This window comes from Berghia stephanieae, chromosome 4 (assembly GCF_034508935.2).
Source record: "Berghia stephanieae isolate SIO BIC M18660-M18661 chromosome 4, UCSD_Bste_1.3, whole genome shotgun sequence".
Lineage (NCBI taxonomy): Eukaryota > Metazoa > Mollusca > Gastropoda > Nudibranchia > Aeolidiidae > Berghia > Berghia stephanieae.
In genome coordinates, this window is record NC_088363.1 from 70,419,611 (window position 1) to 70,442,395 (window position 22,785).

Below are 22,785 nucleotides of genomic sequence, written 5' to 3' on the forward strand. Positions count from 1 at the left end.
AAACAGAAGGGTCGCATAGAAAAGTAATATTTTTCAACGTCTTAATAAAAGCACTGAGACTAACTATAAGACAGTTTGGCATTGGAGACTGTTAAAAAGTTGTTGAAAGGGGAAAAAAAGGCAAATTGGAGAGAACTCAACTCTTAGTACGTACATACATCTTTGATAAAAGAGAAGAAAAAAAACTTTTAAAAAAAACCTCATGATACTATACCGCTCTGAGCACATCCACAAATGAAACCATTACAACAACAAACCAATATAATAAAAAAATCGATCATAAAATCATTACGGTCACAGTTCAATAGAGCAGTAAAGTTAGGTGCCCCAAACGTAAACAATAACAAGTTGCTAGTGATTTCCGTTAGGGACCGGAATAATTTACGCACAATATAGGTCTCCCAATTTTGTAGTTTGAGTTGTAGGCAATACACTTTCAGTATTGAAAATATGTTTACATAAAATCTAACAGTTGCAGAAATAATAATATAAGGCTAAATTATTATGAAAATCAGGCTCCGAATAATTCTCGTTTTGTTCACACCAGCGCAATAATTTGCTCTGGTCTAAAAATAGATAGACTGTAACTTTTGATAAATTTTAGAAAATTTTACCTTTTGTTCCATAAAATATCCATATCTAGACATTATTTGATGCATGATCGAGTATTTATGAATATGTGTTTCTTTTGCACCTAACAGCCAAATTTTAAAGGTTATTTTTTTCTATTATTTACATTGGAACGTGAGCTGTCAAGACAGGAACATGTGGTTTGCCACGTGCTTCTCGACCTTTGTTTACGTTTGGGGCACCTAACTTTACTGCTCTATACGACAAAAATCGATATTGTACCTTTGACGAAGTACTTGCCTATCGATACCATAGGTGACCACCAATCAATCAATATTTCACTACGATACATTATAATCATCACGGTGGATTTGACGCATCCAGCACTTAATCGAATAATGGGAGAGCCTTTTGTAGCTTTGTTGCGTAGTTATGAAGCATCACGAAAAGCTTACGAAAAGAAGAAGTACCTTCTGACGACAGGCAGTACGAACAACAAAATAACCCGATTACACTCACCTACGAAATATGCAACCCACTGTCTCAATCCGATGTTGTGTAGGGGTGAAAAACTCAATATTGACTTTGTATGTCTAGAACATGAAATTTTATTTTGGATTGAAATGTCTGTTTTAGAAGAATAAATGCAATTTTTAAATTCAATTTTAAAAAAATAATTATTGTGCCCGTTTCAAGCCAGCCTCTCGTCTCTTTCCCTTGATTCATCAGGTTATTACTGCAGATATAAAGTTTTCAGTGACGGAGAAGAGAGACCGACATCAACCGCTGTTTCGACAAATTTGTTGGTTAACATGTATGAAGTCAGGTTAGAGTAGACCCGAACCCGGTAGGTAAAGTGTTAAAGAGGATTTATTATATCGAATAAAAAGATAAAAATATTGGTTTCCTCCTATCATACTGCCAAACAAGTCATTGTCCTACATAAATATGGTGGTATTTTACGGTTTTGTTGTAATTACTGCGTCAAATGATAATATTTTGTAAAGTGAAATACACTAGATACTCGGTGATCACATTCCCTGTTTAATACGCTTGTATTTTATGATCAATTCTTGTCTCTAAAACTACAGAATAATGCAAGTTAAAAATTAAAAAAAAACAACAGCCAAAATAACAATGCACAATATAAAAAGTCATGAAGACAATACATCGTGGCAGCGTGATATTTATGTCTATCCTTACATTCTGACATATCTCAGCAGTTGCATGGTAAGGTTTCTGTGATAAGATAATATACAAAGGCGTCAATTGAGAATTAAACAACTGAAAACGTATATACAGGCCGGCAAAAACCAAGCGATTGCGTTGTCTCATAGGAGAAAGCAGGGATTAAAAAGTAAAACACGTTATAAAAAGATATACATATTTTAAAATGCATCCCCATACGTAGCTTCAATGCCAAATCCATGGCAAATAAATAAAAGTGGATATTGATTAATTGGCATCGACTTATTTACCTGTGAATATAATACTGCCTGCATATATAACTAATAATATTCAGCTGAAGTTTTCTCGCACGTGATGAGAATACCGCACGTGTAATTTTCTTCATTATTACGTAAGTGTGGTAGGTGAACACAGAACAGAATTGTTTGTAAACAAGGATGATCTCGGTTGTTATTGTAAGGTATTAAAATGTCTTATGGCGATGAACCAAAAACGATTGATTAAGTTTTTGAAAAGAAGAAAAACAGTCACAAAGCTGATGTGAACAAAGCAAAGAGAAGATAGAGGCATACCAGCTGGTGTAGAGAATGTACTGAAATCTGTTTGTCAGATAAGACACGAGATTATGTAATACTTAAAGTAATCGATGAGATCATGCCATCAGAATATTTGGCAACATTACAATTATCTTCTTCTTCTTCTAGGTTCCATGCCTGGTCCAGGCTTCGGATACTGCATGAATTATCTCTCTCCATTCCTCCCTGTCTCTTGCTTTTTCAAACAGCTCTTGGATTGTTAGGTTGGTGAAGCCCTTCAGTTGGTCTATGAGTGTTTTTCTTTGTCTCCCCCGGGCGCGTTTACCAGGTATTTTTCCACAACTTGCCAGGTATTCATTCTTATCTTTCCTTACTATGTGTCCGAAAAAGGATAGTTGTCGATTACAATTATATGTAATGGTAAAAATGTTATTGTGAGGTAATGTGGACCTGTTTATATTTAACCTCTTCCCAGGTGGACAACGAACACAAGCAGCCCGTTAAGTGCTTGTACATTTTTCATATATTGATGTCAAAAACCAGGGGGATCCTCCGAATGTTTACGCCAGTCCCCGATAGGACGAGGAGAAATGTCTTTCACAAAGACATAATCCCCAGCCAACGGTTGAGCAAGACAACTCAGATGGGTCGTACAAGACATGTCATGAACACCCACTTGTACCCCATCGAGTACTGAATGACCAACAGCAACACGCAACATATAAAACGTGACATGGCGCCTGTTACTGTTAGGCGATACTGCATTTTTTTTCAGACAGAGACAACGCTGTTAATGGCCAGGTACTCATTTTACACCTAAGAACGGTGAGGGAATGTGAGTAAAAAGCCTTTTCCAAGGATTCACCTACACACCGAGCAAGGCTCGAAACCAAGACCTTCCGATCCGAGAGCGAGTGTCGCACCACAAGACAACATTATAGCCGCACAATAGAAATTACGCCTGTGGCGTTCAACTGTTAATTGTAACAATTGTTTAAATCAGGTGTTTTTTCTCTAATATTTTGATCCCGGGGTAGCAATTTTAGTGAGTAGTGCATATGAATCTCGTGAAATGCAAACCCCTGGTCAAGCATGTGGGCGCGTTCAGTGATCGTAGTAACATCATAATTCGCTGTGTATGACATTGTTAATGTAAACCATCCAAATGTCACTTATCCCACACCCTTCGTTTTTTTATATCCCGTAAAGAAGATAAATCCAAAAAGTATAGTACTGTGACCGGTGCAAAAAAAATCGGCTTAAAATGTCACTTACAATTCTAGTGTTTGAGCCAATTATCATTAAAAATCCACCAGAAAGTTATGGAGATATTCACATCAACACGTGCGCACGGGTTGTGGAACGGACTAGAGTATAAATATTATCGTACCAATCTGGCATCTCCCGATCTGATAAGTTACATCTAATCTTAAAATGGCGGATAGTGCTAGTGCTTTACGATAGACAAGCGTCCTTTCTTTTTCTCCTGTCTTTTATAAAAGATGACTAGGTCTAGGCCTATGTTGTTTTGGGTGCGAGGGGACACGATACGAGTACCTACTCTAACTCTAATGAAAAATATTTGAACATCGATCTCTTCTTCGTAAGTAAGAGTAGGCCTCCGTTTATATCTCTGGTATTTTTCAACAGAAAATGCTAGAAACCCATAGTTAAGAGCTTCGTTTCATATGGCGGAACAATACTAAATGTTCATGCGCGATGCTCTTAAATAAGTTTTAATAAGACACAGTTAGGATATTTCAATCCTTATGTGACCGAATTCAAAAGGCACGTACAGTATTTCACTTTATCCTATACTTCAACACAATGAAGATATTTTGTTCATTTCAATTCTTACATGTTAAGTTGTGAGAAAAGATCCACACCCTCTGTTAAGCCGATTAAATCTGATTAAAAACAAATTAAAAATCCATTTCAAATTTGAACGGTTGAATCAGCTAAAACCGATGAGAGGGACATGAGGAATGTCGAATGTCGGACACATAAAAGGAAGATTTTTTAATGAATTTTTTTGGCATGAAGTCCAAACTTTGTATTAAGTCATGAGGCAAGCATCGTGGCTGTCATTCTAATCGGATCGACCGATCGGGTGATATCTGAGATATAAATGGAGATCAAGAAAGCAAAACTTTTAAGTTATGAGGTTGGAGAGATCAAAAACAAAAATCACACAGGCTCGAACACAACAGCATAATAGACACATCGACACAAATCAAAACATAAGAAAAAATATTTTGTTACAAGTATAACAAAACAGGTCATCTGAAAAAGAGAACAAGCTGATTAAATCAAGTTATAGGGGGGGGGGGGGGGGGGGGGGGGGGGTCGATTTTGGCATCAGTGATGGTTAGCATGTTGGACTTCTTAAAGATCTTATCACGTAGTCATCAGTTCAACCCTCAGTATGTATATATTAGGCTGGCTCTCTCTCTCTCTCTCTCTCTCTCTCTCTCTCTCTCTCTCTCCTCTCTCTCTCTCTCTCCTCTCTCTCTCTCTCTCTCTCCTCGCTCCTCCTCTCTCTCTTATCTCTCTTTCTCTCTCTCTCTCACACGCACTTACAAACATACTGTCTATATATATATATATATATATATAATATATATATATATATATCCTCTCTCCTCTCTCTCTCTCTCTCTCTCTGTGTGTGTGTGTGTGTGTGTCTTTCTTTCTTTCTTTCGTTCTCTTTCTTTCTTTATTCCTTCCTATTGTTCTCTCTCTCTCTCCCTCTCCCTCTCTCTCTCTCTCTCTCGCTCTCTCTCTCTCTCTCTCTCTCTCTCTTTCTCTTATATCCTCTCCATTCGTCTCCTCTCTCCCCCCCCCCCCCCCACTCTCTCTCTCTCTCTCTCTCTCTCTCTCTCCTCCTCTCTCTCTCTCTCTCTCTCTCTCTCTCTCTCCTCCAGCTCCCCCCTCCTTTCCTTGCTCTAACTCCTCCTCCTCTCTCTCCTTTCCTCCCCCCCCCCCCCCACTTCTCTTCTCTCTCTCGTCCTCTCCCTCTCCTCATCTCCTCTCCTCTCATCTCTCTCTCTCTCTCTCTCTCTCTCCAGTGTTTAGGCTCGCCCCCCCCCCCTTTCCATCCCTTTCTACCTGAATTCACTTGCTCTAACTGACCCTGCCCGCAGGAACGCTACCAATCCACCCCAAAATCAGCGATGATTTATTTATATTTGTCCTCACCCTACCTGCCTCTAAGTCCACCCTGTCTAGTCATCTCTACTCGGCTCATCATCATAGTCATAGCACTCACCTACAAACATACACCTCTCCTACCCCACATCCCGAAGGCATTAAAAGTAAAAGAGTTCTCTGCCCTGCCGCGTCTGTGCTGTATCTAGTATATTAAAAATAATCGGGATAACCGGATAAAGTAAAAGACAAAAGAGGACCGTTTACCCGGAAGGTGTTCGCCATTCCAAATCATTAATGTTACGGAGAGGAAGTAACATCAAAAAAATCTTCCGCCTGAAACTGTAAATGTGCTGGAGCGAGTAGAGAGCGAAAGGTTCATACTTGTTTCTCTTACGTCTTTGTATTTGTGGACCATTTCACATGATTGTATAGATGAATGACCATAATGAAAGGGCGACTGGAGATCACTGTGTTCTGTCACATGCATAACTACATACTATCTAATATAAGTACACGGGGTAGACCATTTCAAAGCGTGTTCCAAGTTATGAGTCAGAGTGAAAAATTACTGCTTTTACGTCAAAATCTTTTGCTTTCACGAATACAAATTCATACACGTTTAGCACAAATTCTCACAAAATTAAAGATGGGTTTTCTAGGACTAATTTCTTTCCTACTTGATGATCGATTGTATAAAAATGTTCAACCACATAAGAGCTTTGTATCCTAACTCTTTTATTTCGTTTTGGAATCTTCTAACATTTTTGATCGTTAGATAACAACTGTCGCTGTGGAATGTCAGAAGAAAGTAATTCTTTAATATAAGAAGGGGATTGACATTCGAATGCATTGGAGATCATTTTATTTCGTATAAAAATCTATTGAAAAGGCGAGCTGATATAAATGGTGCGAAAATGTCGTCAATCAGATCTTTGTTATTGGTTTTAGACAATCATTTTAATGATTCGTTCTCACATTTACTTCATTTATCTTTCTCTCCATTTTATTGGCTCATTTAGGCCTCTCTATGTTTTAGCCTCACTAAATTATAATATCAGTCAGACCATAAACGTATACGGTTACATAATATTATAGAGTTGAATATTGGTAAAATATATCCGGCTGTAGGATGTTGTGAGTATTTAGCTAAACACATAGCATCAATAAACGAGCAGAGAAAAACGTTCTTGAAAATATACAGCAACTGGGAAATGGTGAGAAACAACCGGTAGCGAATTACCATTTTAGAGGTTCAATCCTGCCAAGATAATCTTTCTATCCTTGGAGAGAGCAGGGGTTCTTTCTGCTTTAATTTATTATCCTTGCCTCTTTGTTTCATGTCGTTTTTCTTTTTTCTTGTCCTTATTATTTCCACTTTTTTTTTCTTATTTCATATTTTTTTTTTTTTTGGTCAGTTTCCATATGTTGAACACATAAATCGCGTCCCTTGCACAGTCAATCTGGTGAGTATACTGTAAAATAACATACATACACATACACACGTACAAAGCACACACACACAAGTACACACGCACACACACACACCACACACACACAAACACACACACAAGCACAAACAAGTGTGTGAACAGAACTTAAAGGGGTATGTTGCAAGCTGTAGAGATTATGATTAGAAAGTCAGTGGTAAATAACATATGTAATGACATTTTGGCATCCGACAATTATTACATAAGAATAAAATTCCTTTACCTGTGTAATACAATACACTCTTTCTTCCCTCTCTGTCATTTTCTCACAGCTTCAAATCGCTATAGAGACGGCAAGAAGTCGGAATATAACAGACAAGTTATGTAAACAAAGCCGGGGAAAATATATATAAATACCCAATAGATATTGAATGAAATAAAGAGACAGTTAGACGGATAGTTTATCAAAAAGTCAGGCAAACAGGCAGACAGGTATGGTTAGAGAAACAGACAGAGACCGGCAGACTGACACACACACACACACACACACACACATATATATATATATATATATATATATATATAAATATATAATAGATGTAAACAAATATATATATATATAATAAATATAGATATAATAGATTAAACAGAGAAGGTGATATAAATTAGATAGATAAATAGATAGGAAGAAGATAGAAGATAAGATTGATAGAATAGATAGGTAGATGGATAGATAGATAGATAGATAGATAGATAGATAGATAGATAGAATAGATAGATAGATAGATAGATAGATAGATAGATATGATAGATAGATAGATAGATAGATAGATAGATAGATAGATAGATAGATAGATAGATAGATAGATAGATGGATAGATAGATAGATAGATAGATAGATGGATAGATAGATAGATAGATAGATAGATAGATAGATAGATAGATAGATAGATAGAGATAGATGGATGGACTGCGCTTAGACAAAGAAAAGCTAGACAGAAAGGAAGAATTAAAGGTGGGGGAGTGTACATAATTACCAAATAGTTTTGAAACTCGACCCCGCCACTGCCCTGGTCATACTGTGAAAATGGCCATCCACAGGGTCGTGTCATATCATTCTGTTTCTACAGCTACAATAACAACAATGAAAGCGAGGATGGGCGGACGAAGCATGTTTGCCGGATTCAATCTTCTTTAAGGAACAAAAAAGCTATGGACATTCCCTCCTCAAACCCTACAATGATAATTACAAGTTGGATATGGCAATGTTGTATGTATTTGCTTTGTTTGGCAAGGTTAGGAACAGGTTGGACACTAGCATAATTATATTTTCTAAGGAACTTTTACCACATTTTAAATACATTTAATTTTTAAAAGCTATATTTTACTTTAAGAATATAGCGAGGGAAATGGGCGAGAAAATTCTGAAAAATCCTATTTCACTCAATTTCGATTTTTATCGAGTTTATATTCCATTTGTCCTTGAAAAGGGCTGTTTACTCACATTATCTCATCGTACTTAGGTGTAAAAATGAATACCTGGTCATTAACAGAGTTGTCTCGGTTCGAAAAATAAAAGAATATAAAATCGCTTCACATGCGTCAAGTGTTGCACTACATGTGTTGTTTTGGTTAGGGTCCAAAGGGTCAAAGCGCTTGGAGCACGTTTACTACATATTGCACTATAAAAATGCTCACGTTTTTGTTTTTTTTAACAATTGAATTTATATTATGATAAATAAATAAACATGTCTATTCGTTCACTTACTATTTGTTCACTTATCGCTTCCTGTCGTATTTATTTACTAGATGATGTTGCTTCACGGAATCAATAGATTTATAAATTCTACATAACAATAATAATATACTTATTTTTATATTCGACTTTCTTAGCAAAATGCGAAATGATGGGGGGGAAAAGAAGAAATAATCAAACAATAAGCATAATCCATTTTCCATTTTACTTCGGGCATTTCACATTATCATGATAATACTCGTATATTCCAAATACAGCTATTTTCTAACCAAACACCCTCTTTGTTTAAATTTTTGCCAGAAAAATCGATCAACCAAATTGATCTTCAACTTTTAAAAATCTTGAACCTGAGATTTCCGAGAGGTCTCAAGTTTGACACGTTAAATCAAGTCAAGGTAATTTGCATCATTCGTTAATAAAGTATTTTTTTAAAAAGCCAACATGGAAAGGTAAACAGTTTTTCGTTAGAATACGATAGAATACTCCATCCTTAGAATACGATAGAATACCCCATCCTTCACTACACCAAATAATTTAACCCTTTATTATTAAGAATGAATTTCTTTCAAACCATAACTTCTCATCATTTATGAGGTAATAACAGCAGAATTACCCACCTTCACCAAGTGAGCAGTTACGTACACCTTTGCTGATCGGGCTCCAATGAACCCCGAGTCGCAACGCTATTACCTACTGCTCTGGTTGAAGTAAAATCGAATCCCGTTAAAACAGGGTTAAAATATTACTCGGCATCCACAACTACGTAAATTCAGGCGTAATCCTAGAACATGCAGCATCTCTAGCAAAGGGATAGTACAGCAGTTGGGAACTCACTCAGACTCTATGACGGTAATTTAATACGCCTGCCCGCCCAATATCTCTCCCATCCCTCCCTCCCCCACCCCCCACCCACCCATCCAATTCCGGACCCGCCCAAGAACCTTGCCTGTCTCTCCTCCCATGCATTCTGCTACAAACCTACAAACTCACTAGTTTTGGCTATTATATCATTTTCCCCCGCCCTGAACTTGATATCACCTTATTCATTCAAGGGTATGTTACTGTTAAATATACCGTGTAAGTCCACCCGCCCGTCAATTTATTTTTTACAAAAATGTACATACAAAAAAAATGAGCTCTATATAGCGCAATATCCACTAAATGTGCTCAAAGCGCTTTACAAGGGGTCCCTGGTCAACAACAACATTTAACATGTAGGACGGGACATGACGCCTGTTAGGCGATATTACAATTTTTCGGACACAGACAACGCTTTAACGGCCAAGTACGGTGAGAGCATGTGAGTAAAGAACCTTCTCCAAGGACTCAACTATGCGTCGAGCGCGAGGCTGCTCGAACCCTGGATTTCCGATCCGAAAGCGAGTGTCATACCTCAAGACCACATGGCCGCACAACATACTAGTAAATCAAAATAGGGACCGGTAAAGCACTCAATTCACACGCAAACCTACGTAGTTTGAATCTGCGAGGAATTTGATCAATTCTTTCCAGCCCCCGCCACCTCCCTTTTTTTTTCTTTTTTTTTTTCTTTCTTCTCAATATGGCGAATGCGCCAGTTGTGTCAAGCTAGATAAACACGGAAAAAAGAATGGTTGGAGCCCGTATTATTTCATTTATCCTATGTATAGATAGTATGCAGATGACGTCACTCAGGCCTTTGTTATTGTTTTTGCCATCCGCGTTTGTGAGTTGTTCTCACTAAACTGTATTAACCAGACTATAAAAGTTCATGGTTACACAGAGTGTGTGTGTTGGTCCGTTATACTTCCGGATGCCAAGCGCATTCTATCTATAACGGTAACCGTTAAAACAGATTTGCTAAGGTTGTCTCCGTGAGATGTGATCTCTTTCTAGCTAGCAAGGGGGAAAAAAAGAAAGAAAGAAAACAAATAAACAAACACACAAAATCTTTCTGTGGCATTACACTGACGGCAAGACATTATTAATTTTTCACTATCCTTTGGAAAAAGACCCGAAAAAGTGTTTAAAATTCATCTTTGGATAAAACATTATTTGTCTATTGAACAAGTAATTTCCGCAACATCTAGTTTACCCAGCACCCTTTTATGGCCGGGAGGCTAGCGGGGTCAAAAAGAAAATTAAAGCCTCTACTGCAACATGCACTGACACTTAGACTTGTTTATTTTTAAAAAATTTTTTTTTGTTTTGTTTTCGGGGGTTTGGAGGGAGGGGGGGGGGTGTTTGATGCTTTAAAAAATTATTATTATTATTATTATTATTATTATTATTATTATTATTATTATTATTATTATTATTATTATTATTATTATTATTATTATTATTTGCTAGTAAGGCAAGTGTTCAACCAACTGAGCTCTCAGTAACTACAGCATAGAGCTTAATGAGGAAGCATTAGCATTTATTGTTAATGACAGGGTATTTATTTAGCTTATACTTTGTCAGTTATATAAATTGTAGAGGGAAAAAACAAAACAAATTAATTACAGACCAGAATTATTGGGAACAATAGGTATGTGTGCCACAGTACATACTTCCATGTGAGTGCCTCTAATGTATGTGCGCGTCTGAGAGTAAGTGTGTCTGTGTGAGTAATGTATCATGACCGAGAGAGAGAGAGAGAGAGAGAGAGAGAGAGAGAGAGAGAGAGAGAGGGGTGGTGGAGGGAAGAGGGAGAGAACGATAGATAGAGAGAGAGAGGCACAGAGAGAAAGAGAGAGAGAAAGAGAGATTGAGAGACCGAAGACATTGAGAGAGAGAGATAGAGATAGATAGATAATATAGATAGATAGATAGATAGATAGATAGATAGATAGATAGATAGACAGATAGATAGGTAGATAGATAGAGAAAGAGAGAAAGAGAGAGAGAGAGAGAGAGAGAGAGAGAGAAGAGAGAGAGAGAGAGAGAGAGAGAGCAAAACACACAGAGAAAGGGGGGGGGGGGGGGGGGAGAGAGATTGTTATGATTGTTCTCATTTTGCAATACAGCAAATTGCTAATCTAGGAAGTCAGTTATTTCCATAGTAATTGTGAATGGCGTCCGCAATAAACAATGAATGGAATTATTGAGAAAGCTTTGTACTGAGGGCAGTAGTGATAGAAATGCCACTGTAGGTATTAGTGTTACTCATACATAATTCATTCATGGCAAGTGGCTTAATAGCTAGATCTCTCTCTCTCTCTCTCTCTCTCTCTCTCTCTCTCTCTCTCTCTCTCTCTCTCTCTCTCTCCCTCCCTCCTTCTTTCTCACCCTCTCTTTCACACTAACTCAATCACTTAATTACGCACGAATCCACGCCGCGCTCTATCTACCTACCTATCTATCTATCCATCCATCTATTTATTCATCTATCTATCTATCTATCTCCCTTGACAGTTTGAAATATTGACGAAATAGATGATAGATGGGGGCAAGCAAAAGAATGAGGAGAACGATAGGAGAAGAGGAAGGAGGCCAAGGAAGAAGAAGAAGAAGGCAACAACAGCAGTAACGGCAACAGGATTGCGACCTTGGACTCTAAACGAATCAAAATCAAAGAGATAAACAAAACCGAGTTAAATCAAGACAAAGTGTTCATAAAAGCAGAACAAGAGGAAGACAATACCAAAATAAAACGGAACTATACTGTAACTGTAATGAGAAGAGAACCCAAAAAATCAATGGCGTGTACCGATATCTCCGATCCCTGAGGACAGTCGAGATTGATGGTGTCGTCTGGGAATTGCTTTGATGATTCCATCGTGGACTCGAGTAACACTTGGAAAATGGTTTGAGAATGATGTCATTTGGTCAGGAAGAATTTGAATTATAAAATCCATTGATGCGGTAAATGAAATCCGGGTAGATACGCGTAAAAAGCGGCGAACAACTTGTTGAAAATTAACTTGTATTATAAAATGATAATCGCCACCTTTGTGAGTGGCAACATTGTGTTTTCCTTGCGCCTTTTAGATATCAGGCTGTCCGCGTCAAAGGCTAGAAATTGTTGGTTTTCGGTTGGCATTAGAAACTCGAAGATTTAATAATTGGTCAAAATGATAAATGAAATAGGCCATAATTTCATGAATTCCATGCGCCATAAAGCCATCAATTTTAAATATTGCCGTGTAATTAGCACCTACAAAGATTTCCTCCGACAAATTATTATCTCGTTAAAACGTTTAGATTTTAAAAATACATGAGCATACTAATCAAGCAAGTTCTTATTTTTTCGCTATTATTTAGATTCTATAAAGACGTTGGAAGATATTGTTTTGATCAAGACTCATGAAGTATGCTTGTAAGCGCTCAAATTAAACATATGCATTTTCAGAATAAGGATTTTTTAAAAATCCCGTTAAAGAAAGTTAATCCAGTCTTCCGGACGTGCAGGTCTGATAACCCAATTCATTATGGGCTCGTTGTTGTAATGGAAATCTCAAAAAATGACGCAAAATATTGTCCATCATAACAATGTTAAGCTGGGCCCATTACTGCGTTTGGATGTCAGACCTGCATATATGTACACGTCGACTCTCCCCAATGGAGGCTTTAATTTTAACTCTAAATTTTATAACTTAAGCTTAAATTGGAATTGTTAGCATCGGGTCCACAGATATGCCGAATACAATGTTGAAAAGATTGGCCACTACTGGATAATTCTAGTACAGTTATCTGATAAAGAGACATTAACACATTACCTAGTAAAATCTGAAATTTTATCAATACTTGCCTACCTACGAATAAAGGGGGATAAAAAAAAACGCGATTTTGACTGAACCATTCATTATATCCGGTGTAAAGAACATGATAGCATTCCAAAACTTAGAAATAAACTAACAAGCATTACAAAATAGCGTTTCTGGGATGCACACGGGGAATCATTAAATATCGATCGAAACGTTTCCTTTGTAAATAGAGGGAATCCAGCTAGAAATAGCATATTATCATAATCGGCCTTTGCTTTTGTTTCTGTGGGGGTGTTTTTTTTTTTTTATTGATTTGTTGCAGCAAATTCTTTGGTATAGGATCAGACGAGAGCAAAATATATTTATTCAGTGTTTTCTTTTCTTAAAGTAAGTCGCCTCCAATAAAAAAAAAGAATATAAATTATGCCTATTTGTAAAAGGCAAAATGCTCGGGTTTTACTGTGCTTAACGCACTCCACAATTTTCATTTATTTCATTGGAAGACAATGTGGACCAAAGTGTTTACATCAAACCGACACTTAGATGCCCTTTTTGTCCTTACTATCACCATTTAACTACTACTACTACTACCTAAAACCAGCTGTTTGCACCTGAATAAAGATGCAAGGAAAACAACAGAGGCAGAATTCTTTTAGATTAGAAGAATGCTCGAAATAACGGCACGTTAAGCAAACCATAATATTATTTAAGAATTCCGACTTTAAAAAAAAACTAATGCAGAGCCCGGGTCGCTGTACAAGAGTGATGAAATGCTCTGGTAGTGAACTTGAAGTATAAAATATATAAATCTACTGATGCTATACGTTTAGTTTAAAAAACTCATACATAAGCCAGATATAACATACCAACACACAAAACATTGTATAATTATGTTAAACGTTTATAGTTTAATTAATACAATTTAGTAAGAACTACTGTCATCATAAAAATGGCTGGCTAAAGACAACAACAAAGAACTGAGTGACGTCAATTTCGTTCCGTCTATAAATTGGTGAACATATTGCTTGTTACGGCAGTTACAGTATGAAGAAGGTTTTCCTTTTTCTTTTCATGATTGTTGTAAATAGTTCTTTTTTATTTCGCCCTAATTCCTGCTTACAGTAAAATCCGTGGAGCAAATGTTTCACGGTTTACTATGAAAACAACAATAACTATTCGCCATCTTTTTAGACTGGACGCTTGACAAACCAAGTCAGAATGTTGAAAATATTTGCCTATTGTATATGGCGAATTAGAAATTCGTAAAACGGTTATTTCACTTAAATTTATTCACCACAAACATTCTTTAGTCCCTTTACAATCCCAAGCGAAATTTGAGGCTTCGGCAATATGTAATTTCAAACAATATCTTATACAAAATAAGGAATAAAAAAAAGCTTAATTTTTAAAAGATTTATAACGGAATTGTATTGTGTCTTTCGTTTCAAACGATGGATCAAGATTACGTGAGCGACGGACTTTAATTCTGAGTTTCAACAGGTCGTTCCTTCAAATGTTTCTTGAATTCCCTTCAGGACGAGACCTGTCAGTAATACGAAGGGACAAAACTTGAGAATCCGAAATTCGAGATAAAATTTCATAGGTATTTTTTCTAGGCTGGTTTAACAGAATCCTGAAATCTTGAAAATTCATTCAATTTCCTCACCGTCTTGATTAAAAAGAGACGGGATTTAACACAAATCCATAGTCTTATAGTCTTACTTTTATCCATGGTCTGATGGGAACAAATCGTAAAATTGCGTGCAAATGCCGACGGTCTCGTCAACAAATTACAACCCACAAGTCTGAATTTAGAGGGGAGGAAAAAAGTAGGAAAAGGAAAATAAAGTAAAAGAAAATACCTGTGCACATTAAATACATTCAAATTCGTTCTTCTATTTAAAACAACTTGTCAGATTTTTACCCACAGCAAATCAATGTGGAAAATTCGACAAAGAGGATCCCTGCGTGAGCAAATTATCAGGTCTGATAACTTAATAAATAGTGCCATAAATTGAAATCGTAGTCAATTATTTCTAATTCTGAATTTGAATACATTAGTTATAGTCGGTAAAAATGCATGTTATGCAAACATCGTTTAAACATAGCACCAACTATTAACAAGACAACAAAATATAAAAAGTAATCATTTGAAAAAAAGAATAACGAAGTACATTTTCTTAATAAAATCTGATTTAAAATCAGTAGCCCTTTAAGGCTTTTCACCTACAGTTCATCGAGTTTATCTCATATCATTTGTGATATGAACAACAGCAAATTAAACAATAAATAGGGTTGTAATTGTCGTTTTGTATTTGAGCCATCATTTCAAACTGGATTTCTGTGTATGTTCTTTGCCATCCGGAAGTATAACGGACCAACACACAAAACTATGTGTAACCTTGAACGTTTATAGTCTGGTTAATCCAGTTTAGTGAGAATTACTCATAAATGCGGATGGCAAAAATCAATAACAAAGACCTGAGTGACGTCATCTTCGTTCTATCTATAGATAGAAGCTTCTCCATTATAACACTTTCGTTTGTATTATAAACGTTTAAGGTTACACATAGTTTTGTGTGTTGGTGCGTTAAATCCGGCTGGTGGATGCTATGAGTTTTGTTTTTTAAAATAAACGCATAGCATCAATAACGGAGGTCCAAGCTGTAATCTGGTATGCATTTCCTGGTGAGGCCAAAACCATCCATCTACGCCATAGAACAACTGATAGTTTTATCATTCCATGATTTACTTTCGTTGATGAATGATGCTAAAAAGAACCAGAGTGAGTATGGCGTCCGCAGGTGCTGAAATCAAATGAGCCCATGCCAGGTAGCTTTCGTGTTAGTTCGTGTTTGATGCCAGATCAGGAGACGTTTAAAAAAGAATGGATGGCATTGACCTCGGTGTTATAAAGACGTACGTCCAGGTATTCAACCAAACGCAATGTTAATTACGTAAATCGAAATATCTACAAATCGATATGTACCTATGTCTGAAAATTTGTTATATATACCTTATGTAGACCTTTAAACGTATATTTTACGATTAAATTTCGTGTAAAATGTTGTTGATTTCAAACACTTTCAATGCCTGGTTTGCTTAATCTATTACTCTTCTTCTCTATCTCTACTACTACAACTACTACCAGTCCTCCTCCTCCTCTTCCTCCTCCTCCTCCTCCTCCTCCTCCTCCCACTACTATTACTACTACTACTACTACTACTACTACTACTACTACTACTACTACTACTACTACTACTACTACTACTACAACTACTACTACTACTACTACTACTACTACTACTACTACTACAACAACAACAACTACTACTACTACGACTACTACTACTACTACGACTACTACTACTACTACTACTACTACTACTACTACTACTACTACTACTACTACTACTACTCCTAGTACTACTACCAATACTATTACTACTACAACTATTATTCCTACTACTACTACTACTACTACTACTACTACTACTACTACTACTACTACTACTACTACTACTACTACTACTACTACTACTACTACAACCTCCTCCTCTTCCTCCTTTCCTTCAACCTAATCCGACTAAAACATGTTTAACTATTTTCATACGGACATAGATCCCCTTTCAATTCTATTTTTATTTTACTTTCATAAACCTCTTATACCAAAATTTACCTCCACGGGGTCTCGTATACACAACACCGCAGTGTAACACACCGGAAACGCAGAATAAAGGGAGCATTGTATTAAAACTGTAATTTACTGTCTGTCGTTGCGTGAGTACTCATGCATAATAATGATGTGTTGTTCTTTCCACTGTCTTTCTCCGAAAACAAAACCAAAAACTAACAACAAAATTAAAACTTACGGTATGTGTAAAAATAAGAAAGAAGTTGGGAGTCATGAGAAAAATAACATTATAATATGATGATGAATAGGCTTTCAAGCAATAGTGAAAATAAAGTAAGCTTTCGGTGGAAAAAATAACGATAAGTATTGAATTGTAAGCTTCAATTTATTAGACGAAGACAGATACTGTGGACGTTTCGGGTTTCCCCTTTTATAAAAAAAACAAGATGATTAAAACACTACAGACGAATGAGATGGTGACAGTGGCGTTGTTAAGGTGAATAAAGGTTGGGTGAAGTCGAGAGTAACAGGTGCTTGCCCTGTTTTTGATAGAACGCTTGTCTATCAGAATGTCTTTTCTAAACAATCTTACTCAATCATTGCTGATCGTACAGAGAGATGAGAAAACTCTGGAAAACCCATATTAAAAAATTTGACCAGAAATCTTGTCCTTCAAATATTGATCGATTTAAATGACCCTCATCTTGGCAAAAACTCTCAAACCTGGGATGGGAAATCGGGTAGTCCCAGGTTTGAGAGTTTTTGCCAAGATGAGGGTCATTTAAATCAATCGATATTTGAAGGACGAGTTTTTTGGCCAAATTTTCAAATATGGGTTTCCAGAGTACGACAGAAGGAGTAATACATGTGAAATTGGCACGTTAAAAAGTGCAGAGAATAGAATAGAATTACAATAGCCGACAGTGAAAATGAATGTAAACAGTTTGCAGAAACGAGGTTTATATTACGATCATTAAGTAGTAAGCTAATATAATAACAAATGTAAAGCCATGTTAATGGTCGCTGTAACATAAATAATTGCTTTTGTAATCATTTTGTGCATTAGATTGCAGCTGTTGAAACGTGAAGCTAATGACTATGCGATGGTTGGTGAAAGTAGTGACGATGATTATGATGTTGATGAAGATGATGATGATGATAATGATGATGATGATGATGATGATGATGTTGACGACGATGACGAGACAAAAAAATGATAATGTAAAGGGTGAGGACGACGGCAACGGTAACAATTCTTGAGGATTGATTAATTATGAAAATGTTTTGACATTATTTTGCCGTCCCCTAAAAATTGGTCATTGATATAGTGTTATTAACATGGTATGTAGGATATTATATGATGTATCAATAAACCACGATACTGCTGTAAACACGTTAATATTACTTTTATTATTATCATTACCATTACCACTAGGATAATCCTACAATTACCAGCATAATAATCCAAAGAAGAGAACCAACGACAATTACTTAAACATCAACAATAGCTGAATCTTTACGAGCTTTCTCCTCCGAAATAATAATATTATTATTATTATCAGCAAACTACAAACTGCAAACTGCACACCGACATTATTAAAACCAACAGCCGGCTAAATGAAGGCCTTGGTTGAATGAATGAATTACAAACAAACAAACGTACGCACCAGTTGACTAACAACACAATAAATACAGTAGAGCAACGGCGATGGCAGCATCAGCAGCAACAACAACACTGCTTTACTACCGTTACTACCACACCGTGTAAATATCTACTACTTCTAAATACTACAACGAACTACAAACGCCGCTTCCAGAATAAAAACAACGCGGCTACCGTTGCTGTGCCTGCTCGCCTTCCACTCCCCCCCCCCCCCCCCCCCCCCCCCCCACAACCTCCCCTGCCCCTTCTTTCTAAAAAAAAAAACCGCTTCCATTACTGCACACACGTACATTTAACGCGCGCACGCTCACTCACACACACATCCACACACACACGCAAACTCACACACATACGCACAAACAGACACATAAACTCACACGCGCGCGCGCACATACAAACAGCACGCATCCCCCTTCCCCCCCCCCCCCCCCCTCCCTTTTTTTTTTTTTTTTTTTTGATGTCCCTCATCATCTTCGTCAATCTCTTCATTCCTCAGTTCCCCTCCTTTTCCTCTTCACCAACAACACCACTACTGATAAAAAAAAAATATCAGTCGCGCAGCAGAAGCAACAGTCGCAAACGCAGCTAGCAACAGAGAGGCTCTATCAACAAGTTTCAAAGCAAACTCCTTTTCCTCTCGTCTTTGCGATCGTTCTCTCGTCTTTACAACTGACCGCCATTGCGAATCCCCAAAGTTTCTCCCTGAATTTAGACGAAGAAAATAAAAATATAATATCGATGATATACGTTTAGGTAAAATACTCACTACATCCGCGAGCCATACTAAACATACCACCACTCAAAACTGTGTGTAACCTTTAACTAATCACGGGAGTCTAAAAATAGTAGCAAAGAACAGAGTGACTTCAATTTAGCTCCTTCAAGAGAAAACAAACATTATTGAGCCCTTTCTACTTGCGACCCACGTTTTGAAATATCGATATCCGTGTATTCGTTCTAGATCATTTTAACATGATAAAACTAAGCACAGAAATTCGAATGCCATTAAGAGAGATGAAGAAAGAAGGACAGAGAGAGAGAGAGAGAGAGAGAGAGAGAGAGAGAGAGAGAGAGAGAGAGAGAGAGCTGCAATGGTAAAAAAAAGTTCATATTTTGATAACATCAGCACATGTTATAAAAATAACTTTGAAAGGAATAGGAGGTGGTTGTAGACGTTTTTGAGGCGAAATTAACCCATCAGTCTCCTTTCATTTATATAGTGCATATTTCTGAGTACAGTGCTCTTAATCCCTCATTATCACAAAAAATCCCCTGCTGATAAAACAGAATCCATATTTATTTACATACGAGAAAACGCATTACGTAGCCTACTGGGTGTATTATTTTCGGACAAGGTGACGCTTCTTTACATCTGGCGGGGGGTGGGGGGGGGGGGTCCGAATAAAACATCCATCTCCGACAGGTCAAGGACTTTAATGTGTGCCAAATGCTTTTCATAAATAAATACTGTTCAATAATTCACCGGTTCGAACCTTCAGAGTTAATTAGATCTTTTTGCGAGTCCAAGACCTTACTACTATAAACTGAAGCGACATTTTAGATTTCGTGTTTTCAGCTATTTCATTACTCCCCCTCCCCCCGCTCAATTTATTTTGGATCTCTTTTAAAGGCCTGTTTGTTTGTTTTTTCCAGAGTACATCAGATTAAGAAAACACGTTGCCATTATAGACAAAGGGTTGACATAATAAGTTCAAACTTGTCGATCGACAAATTGATGATGATGATGATGATAATGATGATGATGATGATGATGATGATGATAATGATGATGATGATACAGATGATGATGATGATGATGATGATGATGATGATGATGATGCTGATGATGATGATGATGATGATGATGATGATGGTAATGATGATGATGATGATGATGATGATGATGATGATGATGATGATGATGATGATGATGATGATGATGATGAATCGACAGACGTGTGGCAATGATTTCTATTATAATTTAGGAAATAAGATTATTCAACTCGGACAGAGAATAATAACTATATTTTGTGCATATCATATCATTATTAAACTATACTGATTGTATAACATAAAACGTGACCCCAATAATACATAATAATGGAACTTTATTATCATTATATAATCTTTATTCAAAAAGCAATACTTTATATTTATATTCCATTAATATTTATACAAACGCGGCAGTCTATTTCTTCGTACATCCCTATAATAATAATAAATAAATAAAAAAATAATAATAAATAATATAATAATAATAATAATAATAATAATAATAATAATAATAATAATAATAATAATAATAATAAATAATAATAATAATACTTTATTGCATCCCAAAAAGGAAATTTTTTGTACAGACGTGTTATAATTTACACATAAGATAAAAATACAATGGAAATAGGATGTATATATATATAAAAAGGAGCAGCTCTATAACCAGAGCTGCGCTTTATAATATGAATAATTTCAACACTGTAAAATAGTTAAAACTGTCACTATAAATTGAAAATTGAAAAGATTGCAAAACAAATAAATTAATAAATTAATATTTATATTTTTAAAAAGTAAAAATGAGAAATAATTATATAAAATGATTATTGCTTGTTGTTATAAAGCCTAATACTGGACGGCAGAAAAGATTTTCGGTGTCTCTCTGTTTTCGTTGAAATAGAGAAAGGGCGACCACTTCTTTCTGACATAATAATTGATGGTCTTAGTGGATGATACTGGTCATTTAATATTTTAGTATTTTATTTATACAAAATTTCTCGTATAAAAGATCTACATCGTCAACATCATTTATATAGCGTTTAATGGATTTTTTAATATTTGAATTTATTTTGTTCCTTTCCACTGCTAAGCAATTGCCTCCCCAAGCTGTTATACAAAATGACAAAACACTTTCGATTACTGCTCTATAAAATAATGTGCAGAGGGTTTTATCTATTCTAAACTGAGAGAGTTTCGATAAAAAATATGTACGTCTGCACATCTTATGCCTAATTATTTTCAATTGTTCATCCCACTTGAGCCTGTCATCAATCGTTACACCAAGGTATTTGTAGTGAGGAACTCGCTGGACGAATTGGTCCTTTAATTTTAACGGTTCTATCGGTTCCTTCACTCTCCTAAAGTCAATCACTAGCTCCTTTGTCTTGCTTATGTTAAGCTCTAGGTGGTGGCATCACACCAAGACACAAATCTATCAATTTCTTGCCTATAAGCCACTTCGTTGCCATTTGTTATGAGGCCTTGAAGAGCGGTGTCATCTGCAAACTTTATTAAAGGTACACTCAGGTTTTGACTTCTACAGTCATTCGTGTATATTGTGAATAATACAGGGGACAATACACAACCTTGAGGAGCGCCAGTATTTGTAGTTATACAGGAAGATTTGTTTTGCCCTAATTGAACATATTGTGCTCTCTCCGTAAGAAATTCGAGCACCCAAGCAATTATATACTTGTTTAAATTCAGACTAGTCAATTTATGAACAACCAACTGAGGTTGCATTGTATTGAACGCTGAAGAAAAATCTGCAAAAAGCAATCTGCAATAGCTCCTAGCGTGATCTAGATGCCTGTAGATGTTGTTTGTAAACAGCAAAATGGCATCCTCTACGCCACGTCCTGGTTTGTAAGCAAATTGATGACTATCACTCAATGGCATAAACTGATTCCTAATTTTAACAAGAACAAGTTTTTCTAAAGATTTCATGACTATTGAAGTCAGTGCAACAGGTCTGAGATCGTTCATAGTTTCAAGTTTTTCTTTTTTTGGAACAGGAATAATTTTCGAAGTTTTCCAAATTTCAGGGATTGAAACGCATTGGAGGGACCAGTTAAAAATATGTGTATAAATGGGGAAAGCTGGTGGGCACATTCTTTTAATAGTTTTCCTTTCAATCCATCCGGCCCAGCAGCCTTCCTCTCGTTTAGTTTCGAAAATACGAATCTCATTTCCTCTTCACTGACCTCAACAGCCATTTCATCTTCCAAAGCCCTGTCTAATTTATGTTTTTCATTTTCAATATCAAATTTGTTTGCTGTGTCGAAACGTGAATAAAATTTATTTAAAGTTTCAATTTCGATATCTTCTGATATAATCGTGGGCTTTGGATTATAGTTCACAGCAGTTTTAAGCCCCCGCCACGTGTCCCGTATATCCCCAGAAGAAAAGCATTTTTCA

The 22,785-nt window shown here is 36.4% G+C and overlaps 1 protein-coding gene and 1 long non-coding RNA gene across 11 annotated transcripts in view; one reads left to right on the forward strand and one right to left on the reverse strand.

Moving 5' to 3' along the window:
* The window catches only part of LOC144971141 (uncharacterized), a 73,138-nt gene extending 54,381 nt beyond the window's left edge, over positions 1 to 18,757 (reverse strand). For 2 of the 10 annotated variants that reach the window (XM_078911586.1, XM_078911587.1), the window contains exon 1: positions 18,599 to 18,751. The gene's annotated coding sequence lies outside the window, so the exon portion shown is untranslated. Of the gene's footprint in view, positions 1 to 18,354 lie in introns of all 10 variants that reach the window. The other 8 variants (XM_078911589.1, XM_078911593.1, XM_078911592.1 and 5 more) reach the window with 8 other exon arrangements.
* Positions 8,043 to 12,124, forward strand: LOC144971143 (uncharacterized). The gene is made up of 3 exons (XR_013645074.1): positions 8,043 to 8,141; positions 8,928 to 9,022; positions 12,006 to 12,124. It is a non-coding gene; the product is annotated as an uncharacterized LOC144971143 (long non-coding RNA).
* Positions 18,758 to 22,785: the final 4,028 nt, after the last annotated feature.